The 17605-nt window shown below is 41.3% G+C and overlaps 1 protein-coding gene across 15 annotated transcripts in view; it reads left to right on the top strand.

Moving 5' to 3' along the window:
- Positions 1–17605, top strand: part of LOC114138381 (membrane-associated guanylate kinase, WW and PDZ domain-containing protein 1-like) — a 110803-nt gene that overhangs the window by 48691 nt on the left and 44507 nt on the right. The gene's annotated exons all lie outside the window — the stretch shown is intronic.

Raw genomic sequence — 17605 nt, 5'->3', positions numbered from 1 at the left:
GGCTACCCAGATAATAGCTCACTTCTCAGTTTAAATCTGCTGAGCTTGTGTGAATTTGTAGCTTAAGAAGCTTAAGAAATGTGAATTATCTTTCTGCTATATGTACTAAAAGCATATGTTCAACGCTTGTAAAATCATGTTTATCTTTAATAAACATCTGTTTTCTGATGATAAAATAATAATTAAAAAAAATTAACACAAAAAGAAATAGATTTTTCTTTGTGTATTCAATTTCAAAGGTAACTTTTAAAGCATTTGATTAAACATGTGGATGTCAGAATTTATTTTTTGTGTTTCCTCTTATTGATATATTGTATGAAGAATGGCCAGATAAAAACTAAAGCAATCTAATGTGTATATTTTATTCAAACATCATTTAGTTTTGAGCTGGGAGTTTTAGTCTCATACAGTCCTTCTAGTTTTATTAAATTCAATTTTATTTATTTTCTATTTGAATATTTGTTGTGTTTCTGAACTGAAGCTCTTAAATGGCTATCAAGATTCACATCCTGAGTTACTCCATAGGGATCCTATTTCATTCTGTGTGCAACCTCAAGGTATGTAATTAATATCTTAGGGCTGTTCTGATGTTCCTGCAGCTTATGATACATGTTCAGTCACAGTATGTAAGTGGCCCAGTATTAGGAGGTAGGATGTGGGTCATAGCAGGCACTCAAAACAGGCTACTTGAGGGACACAGGTCCCCTGCCTCTGAAGCTTTTTATGAACTGCCAGTGAGGACAGATCCTATCCTTACCAACCTTATATTTTTAGTTCAAACTCCTAACAGACTAAACAGACTACAGTATGCTGTATGTGTGTTTACACTTCTGCTCTTTTGTGTCTTTATCTTCATGACTGTTGATTTTGGGCTGTGCATCCCTGAAACCGTGTGTGTTTACTGTAAATGCTATATAAGTTGGCTAAACTAGTATGAAGGCTTATGAAGTTGGCCTCAGTTGTACCTTCCTGTTATGATATGGTGGTATTTGAACAACCATTGTTGTTGCTCCAGCAGTTGAGCCTAGATTAGCTAGAGTGGGAAAACTAACACTGCATGTCATGTTGAGTATAACACTCCCCACATGAAACATGGTAGTGGTGGTATCATGTTGTGGAAATGTGCTTTCCTTCAGGAGAGACTGGGAAGCTGATCTGTGTCGATTGGAACATGGTTGTATTTCAACATAGTGTTGTTGCGCCACCCCCCCCCCCTCCTTTCTCTCTCTACTCTCTCACTCTCGTACTTCCTCTTCTGAGAGGGGAGATGTGCTACCAGCTCTCCGTCTAACGGGTCCGTTGAGTTTCCTAAATCTGCTGGGATTTACCCTGTCCAGAACTGAAGTAAACTCTGTTTAAGCTGGTTTCGAGAAACGATTCACCTGATTTTTGACGGCCTACATCCAGGTGTCCCATCCTGCTTCCCCCTGTGAATTAGCCAGACTGAGCAGCCTACAGCCAACTAGTTTCACAGAGCACACCTGTTAACGGTCGCTCGTTCTCTATTTTACAACTTGCATTTGTTATTGAACCAGGTAGGTTTTAGTGACTCGGGCGAGTCCCAAGGATGATGTTTTACATTTGGACTACCAGCAACCTAAAAACATTTTCCACTTTTTCCTCTCCAGAATCAAACATCATAGCTATTTTACAACCATCAAAGAACTTTAAGGTGACTCATTAACTGAATGTCCACAACATGTTTTAGATTTTCTTTATGCTAAATATTTTATTAGTAAGGCATTTTTGCAAGGGTCAGTACAGCTTAATTCAGTAGCAGAAATAATCAAATAAGTAAAATCAATCATCTAGTCTATCTTTCCCTACTGCTGACACTGAGAACTAAAAAAGGGAACCTTTGAGAGAGACGGACGGAGTTTGGTGTTTCGAACCCCAGACCTGGCTTGATGATGAAGAAGGTGCTGCAGCAGGAGGAGGAAGTTGATCGACGAAGGCAGGGATCTCTGTAGGTCCGATGAGCTTCATCTCCGCATGGATGGTGAGGTCACACAGGACTTGGTGCTGGCAGGAAAAAAGGCACCAGTTCTTCTTCCTTGTCTTTGTCTTCATCTTTGTCTTTGGGGTCTGAACCCAGCCGATGAGAGAAGTGCGATTTGAAGCCACAGGTTGTGGGGCTGACGGATTGGTCCTCATGACCAGGACAGTCATCGGCTCCGTGGCTCCGGCTCTTCTTCAGCTGCAGAGTTCTTTGTCCATCTCGATCCTGGCTCGAAGCTGCCCGGAGGATCCAACAAAAGGTTCCTCTTTTGCACCCACCTTATATAGGGTTTATCCACCCTTTTGGTGCGTTTGCATTGGCTGTCTGCTTAGACAGATGATCTCATATCCATCACTGTCTTAAGAGACATCATGTCATGATGTCTGTGCTAATGTCTCAGGGTTGCTCAACCTCCTGTTTCCATATAAGGTGCTGATCATCTCTGCTCTCCTGTTAGTTCCCCTTTTTCCCTTCCTTTCACCTTTCACCTACCATCTACCTCCAACATATCAGTGATGTTTAATTACAGTTACACCTTTTACACCATTTTAAGTTCAATGTCAAAATAACATTTATATCACATTTATTTTCTTTAGCTTCTCTGATTTAGCATTCATTTATAATTTTATAAATGAATGCTATACTCCTATAAATGAATGCTTTATACTCCTCCATGGGCTGCCACCTTATCGTGGTGGAGGGGTTTGAGTGCCCCAATGATCCTAGGAGCTATGCTGTCTGGGGCTTCATGCCCCTGGTAGGGTCACCCAAGGCAGATAGGTCCTAGGTGAGGGACCAGACAAAGTGCAGCCCGAAGACCCCAATGATGAAGGAAAACCTTGGACTTGGTGTTCCCTCGCCCGGACGCGGGTCACCGGGGCCCCACTCTGGAGCCAGGCCTGGAGGGGGGGCACGATGGCGAGCGTCTGGTGGCCGGGCTTTTACCCATGGAGCCCGGCCGGGCTCAGCCCGAAGAGGAAACATGGGCCCCCCCTCCCATGGGCCCACCACCCGTGGGAGGGGCCAAAGGGGTCGGGTGCACTGTGTGATGGGTGGCGGCCAAGGGAGGGGACCCTGGCGGTCCGATCCTCGGTTGCAGAAACTGGCTCTTGGGACGTGGAATGTCACCTCTCTGGTGGGGAAGGAGCCGGAGCTAGTGCGTGAGGTCGAGAGGTTCCGGCTAGAAATAGTCGGTCTCACCTCGACGCATGGCTCTGGTTCTGGAACCAGTCTCCTTGAGAGGGGCTGGACATACTTCCACTCTGGAGTTGCCCAGGGAGAGAGACGTCGGGCAGGAGTGGGCATACTTGTTGCTCCCCATCTCGGCGCCTGTACGTTGGGGTTTACCCCGGTGAACGAGAGGGTAGGATCCCTCCGCCTACGGGTGGGGGGACGGGTTCTGACTGTCGTTTGTGCTTACGGGCCGAACGACAGTTCAGATTACCCACCCTTTTTGGAGTCCTTAGAGGGGGTACTGGAGAGTGCTCCTCCTGGGGACTCCCTTGTTCTGCTGGGGGACTTCAACGCTCACGTGGGCAACGACAGTGAGACCTGGAGGGGCGTGGTTGGGAGGAACGGCCCACCCGACCTGAACTCGAGCGGTGTTCTGTTGCTGGACTTCTGTGCTCGCCATGGATTGTCCATAACGAACACCATGTTCAAGCATAAGGGTGTCCATATGTGCACTTGGCACCAGGACACCCTAGGCCGCAGTTCGATGATCGACTTTGTCATCGTTTCATCGGATCTGCGGCCGTATGTCTTGGACACTCGGGTGAAGAGCGGTGCGGAGCTGTCCACTGACCACTACCTGGTGGTGAGTTGGCTCCGGTGGCGGGGGCGAAAGCCGGTCAGACCTGGCAGGCCCAAACGTGTTGTGAGGGTCTGCTGGGAACGTCTGGCGGAATCCCCTGTGAGACGGAGCTTTAACTCCCATCTCCGGCAAAACTTCGAACACGTCCCGGGGGAGGTGGGGGACATGGAGTCTGAGTGGACCGTGTTCCGTGCCTCCATTGTCGAGGCGGCCGATCGGAGCTGTGGCCGCAAGGTTGTCGGTGCCTGTCGCGGCGGCAACCCTCGAACCCGTTGGTGGACACCTTCGGTGAGGGATGCCGTCAGGCTGAAGAAGGAGTCCTATCGAGCCTTTTTGGCCTGTGGGACTCCGGAAGCAGCTGATGGGTACCGGCGGGCGAAGCGGCATGCGGCTCGGGCGGTTGCTGAGGCAAAAACTCGGGTGTGGGAGGAGTTTGGAGAGGCCATGGAGAAAGACTTCCGCACGGCTTCGAGGCGATTCTGGTCCACCATCCGGCGTCTCAGGGGGGGGAAGCGGTGCAGCACCAACACTGTTTATAGTGGGGATGGTGTGCTGCTGACCTCTACTCGGGACGTTGTGGGCCGGTGGGCAGAGTACTTCGAAGACCTCCTCAATCCCACCAACATGCCTTCCACTGAGGAAGCGGAGCCTGGGGACTCTGGGTTGGGCTCTCCAATCTCTGGGGGCGAGGTCGCCGAGGTGGTTAAAAAGCTCCTCGGTGGCAAGGCCCCGGGGGTGGATGAGATCCGCCCGGAGTTCCTTAAGGCTCTGGATGTTGTAGGGTTGTGTTGGTTGACGCGACTCTGCAATATCGCATGGACATCGGGGGCAGTTCCCCTGGATTGGCAGACTGGGGTGGTGGTTCCCCTGTTCAAAAAGGGGGACCGGAGGGTGTGCTCCAATTATAGAGGGGTCACACTCTTAAGCCTCCCTGGCAAGGTCTATTCAGGGGTCCTGGAGAGGAGGGTCCGTCGGATAGTCGAACCTCGGATTCAGGAAGAGCAGTGTGGTTTTCGTCCTGGTCGTGGAACACTGGACCAGCTCTACACCCTCAGCAGGGTCCTGGAGGGTGCATGGGAGTTCGCCCAACCAGTCTACATGTGTTTTGTGGACTTGGAGAAGGCGTTCGACCGTGTCCCTCGGGGAGCCCTGTGGGGGGTTCTCCGGGAGTATGGGGTACCGGGCCCTTTGATACGGGCTGTCAGGTCCCTGTATGACCGGTGTCAGAGTCTGGTCCGCATTGCCGGCAGTAAGTCGGGCTCGTTTCCGGTGAGAGTTGGACTCCGCCAGGGCTGCCCTTTGTCACCGATTCTGTTCATCACTTTCATGGACAGAATTTCTAGGCGCAGCCAAGGTGTTGAGGGGATCCGATTTGGTGGCCTCAGGATCTCATCTCTGCTTTTCGCAGACGATGTGGTCCTTTTGGCTTCATCAGATCGTGATCTGCAGCTCTCGCTGGATCGGTTCGCAGCCGAGTGTGACGCGGCCGGGATGGGGATCAGTGCCTCCAAATCCGAGGCCATGGTCTTGAGCCGGAAAAGGGTAGAGTGCCTTCTCCGGGTCAGGGGGGGTGTCCTGCCCCAAGTGGAGGAGTTTAAGTATCTCGGGATCTTGTTCACGAATGGGGGAAGAAGGGAGCGGGAGATTGACAGGCGGATTGGCGCAGCGTCTGCTGTCAAGCGGGCGCTGTACCGGTCCGTCGTGGTGAAGAGAGAGCTGAGCCAAAAAGCGAAGCTCTCGATTTACCGGTCGATCTACGTTCCCACCCTCATCTATGGTCATGAGCTTTGGGTCATGACCGAAAGAACGAGATTGCGGATACAAGCGGCCGAAATGGGTTTTCTCCGTAGGGTGGCTGGGCTCTCCCTTAGAGATAGGGTGAGAAGCTCAGTCATCCGGGAGGGACTCAGAGTAGAGCCGCTGCTCCTTCACATCGAGAGGAGCCAGTTGAGGTGGCTTGGGCATCTGGTCAGGATGCCTCCTGGACGCCTCCCTGGTGAGGTGTTCCGGGCACGTCCCACCGGGAGGAGGCCCCGGGGAAGACCCAGGACACGCTGGAGGGACTATGTCTCTCGGCTGGCCTGGGAACGCCTCGGGATTCCCCCGGAGGAGCTGGAAGAAGTGGCTGGGGAGAGGGAAGTCTGGGCCTCCCTTCTGAAGCTGCTACCCCCGCGACCCGACCTCGGATAAGCGGAAGAAGATGGATGGATGGATGGATTATAATTTTATAACCATAACTTAATTATTCTTATTATAATCTTAATGTGAGTTATTACAAATGTTTTCTGAAAAGAAACCAAGAATAATCCATGATTCTAATTATTTGATACCAAAGTTAGTTACTTGTTTTTCTTGTAAGTGTTCCCACAAATATAAGTGTAAGTATTATTACAAGTAAATCAATATTAATATAAGTATTTTACTTTGAATCTTATCAAATTACTCAAAATGTTTAGATTTCATTCTTTAAAACTTTCATGCTTTAAACTAAGGAATAGTCTCAGCTATTTTTATAAATCTGCAGGCTGGAAACTTACTTCCTCTTTTTCCAGGAAACCTGCTTTTCTTGTTTAATGACTCTCTCTGACTGACTATGATTTCTTATGATTAGATAGAAAAAAGTAGAATTAAAGCAAAGTTTGCATGAGACAAAAACAACACACACAACTAGATTTATTTTATTGACACTTAAGTCTACTGTTGGGCCTTGATATCACTTGAGTGATTCATTTTAAAGATAACTTTATTTATTATTACTGTTAAACTTAAATCTCCAGCATGGGGAAGTGGGATGAGCTCAGATTTTCTTGACACCCCCTCCACGAGGTCAGACCTTTCACATGCTGGGAGTCCATCACCCTCCTGCAGTTCGCCGTCCTCATCCCCTGGAAAGAGAAGAAGTTCGTCTGGGATGTGAAGATGCAGATTCTTCATCCTCAGTTGTCACAGAGGGCTCAGTGTAGTCATCAAAACTCCACTTCTCTTGACAATAGGTGAATTGAAATACAACCATACCATTGTTAAGCTGTCATTAGTGTATTAGTATTGCAAATAATATTAATCTGCTTTAATGATGTTACACAGAAAAGCAGCTACAAAAACATTTGAGTTTACTAAATTCAGCAGTTTTTCTCTCAAAGTGCTGCAAATTAGTCAGGCTGTCTGCTGACCCCAGCAAAGGCTCTTTGCTTTAGCGTTACTATTTCTGCAAAGCTTTAAACAGGGTAGCTGTAAAGACACATGGGCATACTGTAAAGACAATGTTGGTGACGTGACGGAGACAAAGCCAGGCTCGCCTGAAACCCTTTATCCTTTTAGCAGTGCTCAGATCAATACTGCACTCACGCAAACATATGTAAACATGTCCTGATTTATTTGTTTTGTGTCACAATCAAATTGTGGGATTTGATTCCCACAATAACCTGATAACATAAAAAGCAGAGTAAGTGCCACATAAGCAGCCAATGGGGTTGTTTGCATGTTTTATTCCTCAGTTTGTCTGTTTTTTTTATTAAGAGGAGACAGTGAGGTAGAAAGTGTGAGCTAGTCGCAGATTTCACATGCCCATTAGGTGATTGGGTTTTTTTTCTGGCATGTGTCTGTCCTGCCATCACCCTCTTTCTTCCTTTCCATCTCCTTTTTTATGCTATTCCACCATTTGGCAGATGCTCCCTGTCACATCTCCTTCCATCCCTCTGGGAATGGATTCATGTTGATGTTTAGGCTTCAAACCCAATCATGTGTGGAAAACATCTGTTTTGTAGTGTAAACCTCGTCACACCTCAAAACTGTCTCCTGCATTTGCCTGCTATAAGTCCTTGAATAAGTCAGCTATATTAAATTACTTCCTTTCTATGTGGGAAAAGGTGGCACAACAACAGTGGTCAAACAATGTTTCTGCATTTCACTGAAAAGCAAAGTCCACCAAAGAGGAAGGTTATTTTCTCATATTATACAGGGCATAGGAGGATATCAATACATTTTCTTAAACAACTTAATAGATCCAGAAATTAGGAGTATATTTTCATTATAAACTGAACTGAAAAATCTTATTTCCTCCCACAGTCCTTTTCCACTTTATTATCAGAATTGTCACATAATGGACAGAGTTAGGCCATAGAAGTCTAAGCAGTACTATGTTACGAACCTTGTAAACTATTAGAAATTATGCGTAAGCTTTTTCTGATATTCTTTCGTAGCCTAGAGTAAAAATACTGGTTTTACTGCTTTTAGGTATGTATTATAATTTTTAAAAAAAGTTACTGCAAAATGAAAAATTGTAAATTCATTTACAGTGAGAAAAAGACAGACTACACCCTGAATAGGCTACTAGTCTATCACACTAATCACAATCTACACCTGTGTCCATCCATCCATCCAAAACATGTTCTGTACTTAAACCATAAGCAATGTAAAAGCATCTTTCATACAATTCAAAGTGAAGTTTTGTGTTTATATTTTTAAATCTAGCTTGAGTTACAGTTTTGACTTGAAAAATGTGTAGAGATTTTGTGCTTTTTACCTTTTTTATTTGACTGATTAAAATAATCTTTTGACTTTCATCTGAGTTTCTGCTGTGGGTCCTTTTTGGTTTAAACACTAGCTGCTTTCTATGAAAGAGCCCTTTGTTTGTTGAATACTTCAGCTGAACTGAACCTTGCTGGGATGTTGAGACAGAAGCTTCATCTTTCCTGGCTCTAATCTTTCAGTTTGGGGGAACAACACACAAAGGCCCAAGCATTTTCTACACAGAAAATGAGCCTGTAATTTCCTAATAAGTTGTAAGATTTTTTTAACAGACACAAGATCAAACAGAAAATCTGCCTTTACTAACATTGGAGTCAATCAAATATAAACAAATTTAGGTTTTAATTTGATGTTGGGATGTTTGATTGATTGGCAAATTGCTTGGCTTTATATTTACCTCTTATATTTCTTTTAGACCCCTGAACCCAATCAAGATAATATTTTGAATATTTTTGGTGTTAAAATTGCAATAAAGATATTTCTTTATCTATCTTTATCACACTTATACGCATGTTAAGTGTGCATCCTGTTCAACACAAAACCTCCTGAGCTTGAGATCCTACAGTAAAAATATTTATGTTGTGTTTTAGCCTTCAGATTTCTAACCTGATGTTCACTACTGTCATTGCTAAGTGCATGATTCCCAGTTTACAAAAGTCAGAAATGGTCATTCTTACTTGCAAAAGTATTGTGTTTTTTAATGATACAGCTTGACTTGGAATTGGTAACATCAAACATTGCAATAACACACTGAAGTAAATTGATTATTTTTCCTTGGCTGGCCTATTTATATTTCATAAATTCTCAGGGTAATATAAAATCATTCTTTAGGTAAAAGCAATCCACATACAGAACACTGAACTCTGATATTCTTGAAAGCGCATATTTATATTGAGATTTCTTTGCACTTGCCAGTTGTTTTTTTGGCTGATTTATTAAAAAATAATGATTACATGAACAGCATTAATAATAATAATAATAATAATAATAAAACACTGCAAAGGAACAACAGCAAAAAAGAAAATAGGTTGAAAATTGTTGTCATGCACAACATGTGGCCAGTAACTGATCTTAGCCAGAAATGTTATATTTTGCAGCAGTTCACATGTAACTATGACTGGTTGGTGCTTCCAGGACATACTGCTCTGATAATGTCACCAGGACATAAAATGTTGCTTTATCTTATTTTAAAATATTCACCAAATGTACCTGGTCACTGATGCACATAGCTACATTTACTTCACACAGCTACGTTTGCTTCTTACTGCCTCTGGTTTTGTATATTATACCTGAAAATTCCCATGTGTCTGACTGTCTCAGTTGTCTTGCAACAAGGTTTACTGGAGTGCTGAGATCCAGCTGTATTGCCAGAGACAGATGGTGCAGAGAACTGTTTCTTTGCTTTGAAAAGTTGTTAAACAAAATTACCATGATGCCATCATTGCTGTACCTTTTCCTGACTGTATCACAGACAGCTTTCACAAATGATACCTGTTAGTTAATATGTACTTGATTGTTTCCTAACAGACACAACCCTGTAGTCTTTTGCCCAGATACAAGATTCAATGTTTATTTCACAAAACATGCTGGACTTCAGAGCTGTAGCAGCAAAAGCACTTTACATTGACCTCTGTATAAATTGTGGTTTGTGGTCCTTAATGGAACAGCTCAGCAGGAAATCCTTGTAGATTGTTTTCAGTAAAATTTAATTCAGACCATTTTTTTTCTCCATCATGATTAATAGTGAGCCTGGGTATCCCTTGTCATCGTCTTACAATATAAATTAATGTGTTCATTAAAAATATTTCTGTTTGAATAAATATTTTTTCATTGTTCCCAACTTTATTTCTATATACTGTATAATGCCATTTCAGTGAGACGTTTTTATTCCATCATGGACAGCTTTTTTGCAAGCTTGTGAGCTCTAGCAACAGCTTGAACAACCTTAACAAAATAATGGACAAAAGTAAATAGATTAAATACCCTGGGAGAGTGCTTTTTCTGATCATTTGTGTAGCCTTAGACATTTGCAGGATTTTTGACCAATGATTAGATCATCACTCTACAGAGACTCTCTGTGATGGCTTAAGTGAGATTAGTATGCTATGAAGCTATAGTCTGAAAGCACAAGACATGCAGCCTCTTGAACTTAATATCTGTACTGTAAGGTGATGTGTTCCTAGAGAGCTTCTAAAGTTGTTTAGCATCCTTCTGTTTTAGTAGCAATATCTACATGAGCATCACAACTAACACTGCATTACTAACCCCAGCCAAACAAAAATATATATATATATTTTTTTAACAGTCACATCTGCTGACTTCCTTACACTTGACTTGCAGTATGTAAAATCCCCTTTTCAAAAACTTATTTGAGGTATGGAGATGGGTGGGCTGGTCTGATTTCCCTGCAGTGGTTTGGTTATCAAATATTCAGGGAAGATCAAAGAAAAATAAATATTTACTTGTAGGAGGGACTGATTTATATTACTGAATAGATGGCATCATGAAGTACAGATTGAGGCACTTATTCCATATTGAACAAGGATACTAAGTGAAGTGCCAAATTGGTTCAAAGTGGTTCATGGATAATAAAGTCTATTATTTGAATTTCAGTCCCATGGAAAATCAGTGTGCAGAGCTAAAAACGTGTGTGAACAAAGTGGCCTACAAATCTGAGTCAGGCACAGCAGTACTGTCAGGAGGAAAGATCCACAAATGGAGAATATTATGAGAAACGCATAGGAAGAAGGACACCAAAATATTTTACCTTAGTCATCTAGTTTCACTGAAAGTTTCCCAAATACTATGGATGTAAACTTCTAATGAAAATAAAAATTCTCTCTCATTTTTGGGATTCTGTTGTTTCATCTTGTTGTGTACAATCCGGTTTTGTAAATTTCTGCAGGCAGTGAATGTGGCGCTTGCCAAACTGGAATGCAGCAGGGTAGAATCTGAGGGCGTGTTGTTTTTAGGGGGAAAATGCACAGCTGATCATAACCACAAAAGGGGTACTTGATTTGAAATCTTCTGTAAACTTCAAACGCTAAGTGTGAAAGATCATACTGTGGAGTTAACAGTAGAAATGTTCTTCCTTTAGATTCTTAACCAGCTACCACTTGTTGATTTGAGACAAAGCTTTTCTACTGCAGCACCCACTATTAAAAATAGGAACTGCAGCATGTTGTTCATCTGTGGCAGCAGTATAAAATGCAGCACTTCTCATGCTGATGGCAGAACTTGCTCACAAAAGGACATGCACTCCAACACCGCCACAGATCAAGTGCATTTGTGTTATATTTTCAATTCATCCAGAAACAGACACTTCTCAAACTGTGAGTGAACAATACACAGATTGATGACTGTCACAGTAAGTTGGTACATCAGAGCGAGGCCTGACTGTGGCCTGTCATTGTTTCTTATTGACTCACCACAATGATAGTGATGAGATGAGCCTGACCCCACTGTTACTGTTGTTCTCTGAAACAAGTGATGATCTCTCTGGTTTTTGACTGTCTGACATTCAGCTGGGATTACAGTCTCTACCCAACTTGAATTGTTTGATTCTAGCAAACATAATCTTGTGGTTTTAAGGGAAGTTTTTCACAATATCTTAACAAAGTTGTGGGTTTTTCTTATGCAGAATAGCATTAGATGATGTAATATTTATTTACACATATTACAGTGCAAACTGGTCAGCTGTGGGTCTTCTTGCTTGTGTGCAAAAGAAGTATGTAAAAGTTGAGGTCTTGAGGTTTTTCAATTCGCAAAACTACAGCTATGGGGAATAAACCTTTTAACAGTTGAATAGAACATATGTAATTGATAATTTCATTATTTAATTTTAGAAAATAATAAGAATCCAAGGAACATGAGGTTTCACGGTGTCAAATATAATGTGAATGACATGAAAATGGTGCATCTACAAAGGGAAAATAGTCTGTTATTATCAAACCTATTCAAATTGTAATAATTGAGATTTCAGAATCCATGTAAATTACAAATGACCTGCATTTATTAACTGTATGTATTATTTATTAGTTTGCCTTGTTTAAATCTGATTCATTTAGATATTAACATTATCTACACAATTAGATGCGATTAAAACGGTATGATGTAAATGTATTCGGATGCACAAAGTCTGCACATTAATTCATGCTGACGCCTCATTAACTTATCAAGGGTGCATAGAAATGTTAAACAGTTATTCAAAGCAAAACGCTGCAGAAAGAAAGTTAGACAACTTTATCTTTAAACTACATTCAACAGCTCACAAAAGTGTGTGTGTGTTTTTTTTTCTTATGGCTCTTCGGTTGTCCCAGGGTGTTTTCTTTTCTGCTGCTCATCATGCATGGCATTTTTATCGCCATCCAAACTTCTAACTGTCATTGACAAACTCTAAATACTCCCATACAGCACTCAGATATTTAGACCCATTCAAATGTACCACTGCTGACTGTACCTCGGGGATTCTCCTCATGCTTTGCAACTTGGAGGGACAATTTTGTGACCCTTGTTAAATTCATTGTTTATTTTTAGGTAAATGAAAGATAAATTCATTGAAATTATATGCTGACCAAAAATAGTGATGTTTGCAGATTATTGTGGTCACCGATTATGTCAAATAGACGTGGCATCAATGCTATGTTTAAGACAATCTGAAACCAAAATTATTCTGACTTCTTCTCTCTAACCTTTTACCTTAAGACAGAAAGGTCTTGGATGATTTATTGCTGCATCAATTTATTTGATATGTATGAATGGCTGAGAGTCCATAATGGATGGCTTGATGTGACAATGATGTAAATAACTATCCAGTAGCTTCTCATATTGGCACACTTGAATCAGTCTGCCTCTCCGAGACACTGTTTGTGGTGAAAATGGCTGCGATAACAGAAGACATTCTTTTTAAAGCACGCTGAGCTTCAAAAACATTGCCTTTTATCAGGGGACCTCCCATTCCAATGATTCAAACTCCCAGACACCTTCACTTTCATCTCATCTCTCTCTGCTGAGGTGAATACAAAGCAGTGCTTGGCTTGTGTGCTGCTGCTGTAAACTGACTGTTAGATGATTTATCATGTTGTTTTCTTCGTGTGAGGGATTTGTGTATGTTCACAGTCTGAGCACTGTCTCAGTTTATCTATTATGTATTGCCAGTTTATCTTTTGTATAATTTTCCAAATATAGAAACAGAAATAGAATATCTGTGTTTTCTTAACACTGCAGGTGTGGGATGGAGCAGGGCTTAGTAAAAGCTAGCTCATTATATAGTGCTTTGTGGACTGGATGTACCTTCAGGGATGCAGTATGAGCTGGCATACTGGAAAGACCAAAGTAAACATTCAGACATGAGAAGGCTTAGTGAGCTTATTCTTACAAAAATAAGAAAAAGTGCTAGATTATGGTCTGTATGTATCTGTGGTTTATCAACAGTGAGGAGAATATATTATTTAATTGTACAGTGAGAGTGGTTGAACCCAAAAAAGAGCCTTATTGCTTCGCTGATTCTTTGACTTCTCTTCCAAGACCATCATCAGGTTAACATTTTTATATCTTTGTTACACTATTGTGCTGCAACATACTCTTTTTACACATCAAATACTGAAGCCTATGGGATCTGCGGCAAATATTTTGCACGTGTAAAAAAAACTGTGATATGGACAATAAACTTAGAGATGCAAACTGCACATATATGTCGCTGCAATGGGATTGGTACGTGAATATTGCAGCAATGACCCAATAATGAATCACTTAATTTCATATTGTACTATGCAGTTGCTTTGTCTGCACTAATTAAGATTCACTCAGTGACATGTCAGAAAAGCTTGAGGTGACTACAAATGCATGGGAGCCTGGCCTATTTTTTGGATGTTTTTGCTTACAGTTATTTGGCCATTTACAGCCATTTGTAGACTGTGTACAGAGCATTAAACTTTCATCCCCAGATGGAGAGGTAGTCATTAGTTGTGGAGACATTAAGGCAAAAGTAACTCCCTTGGCCCTGGGACAACAGCAATACACCCTTCATCTACACACACTCAATGCAAAATGTTCAAGGTTGGAGAACTTGATGTTTCAAAAAACTTTGAGTGTTTTTTTTTCCATTTAGACTAAGTTTACACACTTTTATGTAAAATAACCTATTTGTATACTTTTGAGAAATATTTTGACAACAGTTTTCATTATGAATCCACAAAACCTAAAAAAACAAAAATACTAGTCAATACAATTTTGTTAAATATGTTACAGACTCATTGAGCCTGATCATGAAATGTGAGAATTGTGTTAATAGTTCTCTGTGGGTTGGACATCTATTGGCATTTATCTGCTGGTCGAGAAACCACATTCACAAATACAATTCTTCAGTTGTTATTTCGACTTTGTTGTTAAAACATTTGTCTGTTGTCCCCCATTGGTGTTTCTGTTTAGCGGAGAACTGATGAGTTCAAAATCCTCTGGATGCATAATTCACAATATTTTTGTGCCCAATAAGCCATTCAATAATTTCCCACGCTGTGTGGATAGAAAAATTCATCACTGTGTGAAAGACTCATTTTTGTGTACTTTGTTTCTACTCTGAGGATGAATAGGATCATTTAGTATAACTTAAGGCTGCTCAACTAGAGAAAAAAAAAAATCCAAATTAATTTTGGACAATAATACAATCTTAGTTTGAGTTTGCACCACTGTATTTGTTCTACTTTAAAAAGGTAAATATTTTTTGCCAAATCCTGTTTTTGTCTGTCTCTATTTTTCTTAAACATTTTACGTTATAGACATGTTCCCCTACTAAGTGAATATTACTAAGTGAATATATAAGCAAATCATATTGCTTATATATTTGCATATATAAAGTTTCAACAGTTCAATCACAAAATATTCAATTGCTTGTGTCGATCAATTTTGTTGAAAATACTACATAAATGTTTCACTAATACGGGATAGCAAGGATTTTGTGACATTAGGTGTTAAAATAATCTACCCATCAGTCATTTAAAAATTTTTATTGATGGGACCAATACAGCATCTCAGTGAAAAATACAGTGGTGTGAAAAAGTGTTTGCCCCCTTCCTCATTTCCTGTTTTTTTGCATGTTTGTCACACTTAAGTGTTTCGGAACATCAAACCAATTTAAAAAATAGTCAAGGACAACACAAGTAAACACAAAATGCAATTTGTAAATGAAGGTGTTTAGTATTAAAGGAGAAAAAAAAATCCAAACCATCATGGCCCTGTGTGAAAAAGTGATTTGTACCCTTGTTAAAATAGATTATAACTGTGGTTTTTAACACCCGAGTTCAATTTCTCTAGCCACACCCAGGCCTGATTATTGCCACACCTGTTTTCAATCAAGACATGACTTAAATAAGAGCTGCCTGACACAGTAAAGTCCACCAAAAGATCCTTAAAAGCTACACATCATGCCGAGATTCAAAGAAATTCAGGAACAATTGAGAAAGACAGTAATTAAGATCTATCAGTCTGGAAAGGGTTATAAAGCCATTTCCAAAGCTTTGGGAATCCAGCGAACCACAGTGAGAGCCATTATACACAAATGGCGAAGACATGGAACAGTGGTGAACCTTCCCAGGAGTGGCCGGCCGCCCAAAATCACCCCAAGAGCGCAGCGACGACTCATCCAAGAGGTCACAAAAGACCCCACAACAACGTCCAAAGAACTGCAGGCCTCACTTGCCTCAGTTAAGGTCAACGTCCATGCCTCCACCATCAGAAAAAACTGGGCAAAAATGGCCTGCATGGCAGAGTTCCAAGAAGAAAACCACTGCTGAGCAAAAAAACATTAGAGCTTGTCTCAATTTTTACAAAACACATCTTGATGATTCCCAAGACTTTTGGGAAAATATTCTGTGGACCGATGAGACAAAAGTGGAACTCTTTGGAAGGTGTGTGTCCCATTACGTCTGGCGTAAAAGGAACACTGCATTTCAGAAAAAGAACATTATACCAACAGTAAAATATGGTGGTGGTAGTGTGATGGTCTGGGGCTGTTTTGCTGCGTCAGGACCTGGAAGACTTGCTGTGATAAATGGAACTATGAATTCTGCTGTCTACCAAAGGATCCTGAAGGAGAATGTCCGACCATCTGTTCGTGAACTCAAGCTGAAACGAACTTGGGTTCTGCAGCAGGACAATGATCCTAAACATACCAGCAAGTCCACCACTGAATGGCTGAAGAAAAACAAAATGAAGACTTTGGAGTGGCCTAGCCAAAGTCCTGACCTGAATCCTATTGAGATGTTGTGGTATGACCTTAAAAAGGCTGTTCATGCTCGAAAACCCTGTAATGTAACTGAATTAGAACAATTTTGCAAAGATGAGTGGGTCAAAATTCCTCCAGAACGCTATAAAAGACTCATTGCAAGTTATCGCAAACGCTTGGTTGCATTTGTTGCTGCTAAAGGTGGCCCAGCCAGTTATTAGGTGTAGTGTGCAATCACTTTTTCACACAGGGCCATGATGGTTTGGATTTTTTTTCTCCTTTAATACTAAACACCTTCATTTACAAACTGCATTTTGTGTTTACTTGTGTTGTCCTTGACTATTTTTTAAATTGGTTTGATGTTCCGAAACACTTAAGTGTGACAAACATGCAGAAAAACAGGAAATGAGGAAGGGGGCAAACACTTTTTCACACCACTGTACTTATCTGAGATTTAGTAGATCACATCCATATATAAACATATTATCAGACCTCCTGTGTTAAATATAATGATGTATATTTCATCAGATATATTTTCAGCATCAAGGAAGCCACAAGGGAAGCTGAAGGTGGTGAAATAACTTTAATAGTAATGCAATGTTTGGGTGAATATGTTGTTTTTGTAATCATTTGGACCAAAAAATATCAGAAGTGGAAGTCTTTTTTTTTTTCTTCTTTTTTGGAGAGACTGTTTTTTTTAAATTCTAAATTAACAATGCCATCAACCCAGCATGTCTGTTTTTTCTTCAAGCTGTCAAACAGTGGTATGTCTGAGTTAAAGCTGATATTTATTTGAAATATATACATGACTGAGTGTATTCTATGTTCCTTTAAGCACTTCTGCCGTGACTACAGATGAGATTCAACTTATGTGAACCATCTGCCTTGTCATTGTTTGGGTTTTTTCAATGTCAGAGACATAATATCCCCTGTCTCCACTGTTTGGTGTCAGCTTTCACCTACAAATTGATCTGACTGCACTGCAAATTACCACAGAGCACTAATTATTAATCACTACTTGTTCAACCAGTACGACCTTACAGGG

The sequence above is a fragment of the Xiphophorus couchianus genome, chromosome 1 (assembly GCF_001444195.1).
Source record: "Xiphophorus couchianus chromosome 1, X_couchianus-1.0, whole genome shotgun sequence".
Taxonomy (NCBI): Eukaryota; Metazoa; Chordata; class Actinopteri; order Cyprinodontiformes; family Poeciliidae; genus Xiphophorus; species Xiphophorus couchianus.
Note: the sequence above shows the minus strand (reverse complement) of the source record. Positions and strands in the feature narration are given on the sequence as shown.